This window comes from Neomonachus schauinslandi, chromosome 11 (genome assembly GCF_002201575.2).
Source record: "Neomonachus schauinslandi chromosome 11, ASM220157v2, whole genome shotgun sequence".
Lineage (NCBI taxonomy): Eukaryota > Metazoa > Chordata > Mammalia > Carnivora > Phocidae > Neomonachus > Neomonachus schauinslandi.
Window position 1 is genome coordinate 42732451 of NC_058413.1, and position 6139 is coordinate 42738589.

The window sequence follows — 6139 nt, forward strand, 5'->3', positions numbered from 1 at the left end:
ATGATGTTCACTTTGATCACTTGGTTAGGGTGGTGTCTTCCAGGCTTCTCCACCGAAAAATCACTCTTTCTTTTTGTAACTAGTATTTTTTTTTTATTGTGGTAAAAAAAAAAAAAGCTTAACATAAATTTACTATCTTTACCATCTTTAAAAAAGATTTTATTTATTTATTTGAGAGAGAGAGCACGAGAGAGAGAGAGCACAAGGTGGGGGTAGAGGGAGAGGGAGAAGCGGGCTCCCTGCTCAGCAGGGAGTCCATCTCAGGACTCAGTCCCAGGACCCCGGGATCATGACCTGAGTCGAAGGCAGACACTTAACCAACTGAGCCACCCAGGTGCTCCTGTCTTAACCATTTTAACTGTACAATACAGTAATGTTAACTTTTTGCAAATTGTTGTGCAGTAGATTGCTAGAACTCTTTTATCTTGCAAAACTGAAACTATGTCCATTGAGCAATAACTCCCCTTTTTGTACCTAATGGGTATTTTGTGGAGATGTGTTTTGAAACCACACAAATATGCTGTTCTTCATTAAGCTTTCAATTTACTCATTTGTTTATGTCAGTATGCACTGATTGTTTCCTACTTTATGTAGTGGATTATACTCCATCATTATCGTTATTTATTTTGATGTGCAAAGTATTCTAGATGTGGCCAGTGGGGGTCCTCTCAAGTTTGTTTCTATGCCCTTTTGATATGTCCCCATTGGTTTCTGGCCATTTCCTTACTTTCTGATACAAAAAGAGATGTTTTAGAGTCATCTTGTACTTTCCCTGACTGAGCCTTGGAATCAACCATCACTCCAAGAAGCTCTGGTTCCTTTGGTGGAGAGTGGTTTTTAGAAACCCAGAACTTAGTGCTAGGTATGCCCATTGTGTTTGGGATATCACTGCTTCCAGACCCTAAGAATGGGCAGCTGGGGAATATATCTATGTATATCCATGTGTGATTGTGTGGAGTGTGTGAGTGTGTGTGTGGTGTATGTGTGATGCTCACATACAGACATTTGTGTGTATATTTATTTCTATGTCTATATATTTATTGAAATTTATCAGTTTTTATCAATACCTCACGTTCTAATTGAACAGTACATTCTGTTTTTCTCCCTTTCACTATATTTAACTCTACATTCTGACAGTGAGAAACCTTATGAATGTGAACCAAAATATGAAAAAAAAGAAGTTACAAAATAGTATATACACAATGAGATCCCCCTTTTTTATTCATTTAATTTTTTTAAAAGATTTTATTTATTTATTTGACAGAGCACAAGTAGGCAGAGAGGCAGGCAGAGGGAGAGGGAGAAGCAGGCTCCCCGCGGAGCAGGGAGCCCGATGCAGGACTCAATCCCAGGACCCCGGAATCATGACCTGAGCCAAAGGCAGCCGATTAACCAACTGAGCCACCCAGGCGCCCGAGATCCCCCTTTTTAAAAGTTAATAAACTTGGGGCACCTGGGTGGCTCAGTCGTTAAGCATCTGCCTTCAGCTCGGGTCATGATCCGAGGGTCCTGGGATCGAGCCCCGCATTGGGCTCCCTGCTCAGCGGGAAGTCTGCTTCTCCCTCTCCCTCTGCCTCTCCCCCCTGCTCATGCTCTCTCTCTCTCTGTCAAATAAATAAATAAAATCTTAAATAAATAAATAAATAAATAAAGTTAATCTGCATTGCAAAAAAGTCTGGGAGAATATGGATCAAACTGTTAGCACCGTTTTTTGTTTTTTGGTTTTTTCAGGGAAGTGGGCTTATAGGAGCTTTATACTTTCTGCATTACATCTATATTTATGGTATGAAAAATGGGTTTTGTCAAGAGCAGGGATTATTTTTTTAGCAGGATGTTGGTGGCTCCTTTTCCTACTGCCCTCCAGTCATACTAAAGCCTATGGACAAAGAAAAAAAGACAGAAGTAAATACCTCACCTTCTAAAGAGAATAGCCTACATTTGAGGGTGTCCCCCGTTCCCTTCAATCTTCTCCTGGGCTTACAAATAGGTACAGAATTTGTTCTGCAGCTGCCGCCTACCACCCGTCCACTACTATACCTCCCTTTCCAAAATGTATTAAAATACAGGGTAGGGAAGACCGGGGAGATTTCTTGAGGGTGGTTGGCCCTGTGGAGACAGCAGTATTTATTCCTGAACCGTGGGTTTTTTTCTCCTCCATCTGAAGGCTCGTTCTGGGGCATGGATGGGGAAGTCCCAAAGAGTCATTTGTAGAACTTAGAATTGCAAGGAGAAGAGACCAGGATTTTATTCCTCAGTTGGACATCTGCTTGGGCAGCAGACTGATGAAGTACCTCCAGTGTCTACCAAGGGGAGAGAAGAAAACTGGAGTGGGGGGGGTGCAGGGCAGAGAGAGGAGGGGGGCCAGTGGAATAACCTGCCTGCCCTCCCACTGCTCAGAGCTGAGTTTTTGTGAGCTCCCTGAAGGTCAAGTAAACATCACAGACAGTAGGGTGGTTTGAGCCTTCCTGTTGTTATTCTTTCTAAGAGGGTTACCTGCCAGGCCGTGAACCCACCATGAAGAAGCTATGAATTGTGCTCAGGGTAATTGATACTCAAAAGAAGTGTTTAGCCACTGGAAGGCCTGGGTGCTGTTTCATCAGAATTCACAGCTGACGTAAACCATGTGGACAGCAGTGCCGGAGGGCTATCTCCTGATAACGTTCACTGAGAGGGTACAGAAGTGCGGAGCCCCCTCACCCACGTCAGGTGTGCTGGGTTTTACGGACTCGCCCCTCCAGCCACATTCTCCATCCTTCCCATCCTGCTCTGTGCAGCAGGTTTTCTCGGTGCACCCCATCATCACGCTCCCTTGCCCTCTGGCTTCCAAGAGGGTCTGGGTGATAGGAGACATCTGCAAGAGATCAGAGGCTGGGAGGAGGGAAAGACATGTATTACCTTCCACGCCGGGCCATGGTTTCACAATAGCCTCACTCATCTTCCTACGGCCGGCCGCAGCCTTAGGTGGGCCCTCTCTCATGGTGAACTTCCTGCCCCATCCTCCTTCCGGCCTCGTAGTGGGAAAGGCTTCCCATGGACTCTCCCTGGGTACTTGAGCAGTCCTGGTGGGTTCCCTCAACCTGTCCACTCTTCTGCCAACAGTCCCTTCAGTAGAGTGTCCCCAGTTACTCTTTTGAATGTGACATCTGATTCCTGCCTGGATTCTGACAGATCTGTCACACTGCTCTGTAGTGGGGAGATTTCTGTAATTCCTTTCCAGAGATTTCCCACATGTCCTCCATGAGAGAGCCTAGTTTTGGGAATCTGCCTCACAGAGGCCATCAGTGGCCAGTCACCGTCAGCCAGAGAAGCAACAGTAAGCCACAGAGGGAGAACTATTACCAGAGGCAGTCAAATTAAGACACTTGTCCCTTTTCTTCTTGCCCAACCCCAAATACTAGAAGGTTAACGAAGGAAAGGGATTATTAGAGTCTCTGATGTGGCCCAATCAGAGTACCCCTCTCACTGCCTGGATTCTAAACAAATTCAGAAACTAGACAAAGAATAAGGCAGATAGATGGTAGCCAAAATATCATCTCTTTGATGATTAAGCCCAAGTTGGGGCCTATAGCTTACAGTAAGAACCAAACAAGTCAGGTAGGTCAACTCCAAAATTATGCAGACTCACCATCCCGTGGAGGTAGTGCTGGACCGCAGCAGCCCTGCAGACATGGGGTCCTGCCCAGGTAGGACTTCCAATAAGGAGGAACAGAGAGAACTCTTGCTCCCTGCTGGCATGGTTCCATCCAATAAAAATAAGGGGAGAAAAACGAATCACTGAGTCAAACATATCCAGCCTATTTCTAAATGTATGAGTCAGATAAGTCACTCTACTTTCTGTGGACAGAGTAAAAAAAGGGAGAATGTCACACGAGTTGAGCCCTCTCCTTTTGAAAGGAGACATCATTAGGGGAGAAGCCTTCCACTTATTAAGGAGAAGAGGTATCTTCGTGCTGTATTTCAGCCCCCTGCTTCCACTCTCAACAATCAAGGTCCCAACCTAAGCCTGGCATGGAGAGGTGGAGGAGATGACATTTATACTTAATTTAAGATTAAACCTTTTCAATCCAAATGGATGATAGACCTAAATGTAGGAGCTAACACTATAAAATTCCTAGGAATAAATCATGACCTTGGGTAAGGTAAAGCCCTCTTAGATACAACACCAAAAGCACAAGAAACCAAAGGAAAAGAAATAAATTGGACTTCATTAAAATTTAAAACTTTTGTGCTTCAAAGGACACCATCAAGAGAGTGAAAAGGCAACCCACAGAATGGGAGAGAATATGTGCAAATCATAAGAACACTCATGGTTCAATAATTAAAAGACAAATAACCCAATTAAAAAATGGGCAATGGACTTGAATAAACATTTCACCAAAGAAGATATACAAATGGCCCTTAAGCACATGAAAAAAAAAATGCTTCATACCACTAATCATTAGGGAAATACAGTTGACCTTTGAACAACACAGGTTTGAACTGTGCAGATCCAGTTAGACATGGATTTTTTTTGGATAAATACAGTATGGTGCTGTAAATGTATTTTCTCTTCCTTATGATTTTTTCTTTTTTTTTTTAAAAAGATTCTATTAATTTATTTGACAGAGAGAGACACAGTGAGAGAGGGAACACAAGCAGGGGGAGTGGGAGAGAGAGAAGCAGGCTTCCCGCCGAGCAGGGAGCCCGATGCGGGGCTCGATCCCAGGACCCTGGGATCATGACCTGAGCCGAAGGCAGACGCTCAACGACTGAGCCACCCAGGTGCCCCACTTCCTTACGATTTTCTTAATAGCATCTTCTTTTCTCTAGCTTACTTTATTTTAAGAATACAGTATATAATCACATACAACATATGTGTTAATTGACTTTATATTATCAGTAAGGCTTTCGGCCGACAGTAGGCTATTAGTAGCTAAGTTTTTGGAGAGTCAAAAGTCATATACAGATTTTTGACTGCATGCAGGGGGTTGGTGCCCCTAGCTCTTGTGTTGTTCAAGGGTTAACTATACAAATCAAAACCACAATAAGATACCACTTCCTGTCCAGCAGGATGGCTATAATGAAAAAGATAATAACAAATATTATTGAGAATATGGAGAATCTGGAACCCTCATACACTGCTGGTAGGGATATAACATGGTATCACTGCTTTGGAAAACAGTCCAGCAGGTCCTCAAAACGTTATACATAGACTTACCATATGACCCAGCAGTTCCAAGAGAAATGAAAATGTATATCCACACCAAAACTTATACATGACTGTTCAGAGCAGCATAATTCATAATAGACAAAAAGTGGAAACAAAACTAAATATCTATCAATTGACAAGTGGATAGATAAAATGTGGTATATTATTTGGCAATAAAAAGGAATGAAGTACTGATATACCCTACAACATGCATAAATCTCAAATAAATTAGGATATCTATCTATCTATCAAAAGAAGCCAACATAACAGATAAACAAGAAAATATTTGCAGTTCGGGTGCAAAGTTCTACCTCGGATATAAGCTCTGAATATTCCAGCACAGACTGGAGCTGGAGAATCAGTGAAGATTTCATGGGGTTGATGATGTTTCGGGTGGGCTTGGAAGGAGAGTAGGCATTGGCCAATTGATGAAGTTGGAGAAAGAGCCTTCCTGGTAAAGCAAACAGCATGCGGTGACTGCAAACATAAACAATGAATTCAAGGGGCACCTGGTTGGCTCAGTCGGTTAAGCGTCTGGCTCTTGATTTTGGCTCAGGTCATGATCTCAGGGTTGTGAGATCGAGCCTGCATCAGGCTCCATATTGGGCTCCACACTCGGCATGGACCCTCTTGCCTCTCCCTCTGTCCTTTCGCCACTCTAAAAAAAAAAAAAAGAATTCAAGAAATATTTATTAAGTGCCTACTAGGTGTTAGACAGAGTGGCGGGCACCAGGATTCTGCTGTGAAAAAGATTATGGGTAAAGCTCTTGGGCCCAATGTCCACTGTGGACTAATTAGCCGATATCGGGGGTGATGCAGCAGTTACATGGCTTTTGGGAGTAGAGAAGTCTACACCCACTGTGGCTGTAAAGGAAACAGTTTTGTCCCAGGCTCTGATGGGATCTGTGCAGTGTTGACAGCTTTTCTTGGGTCTCCTCCAGGTTACACACT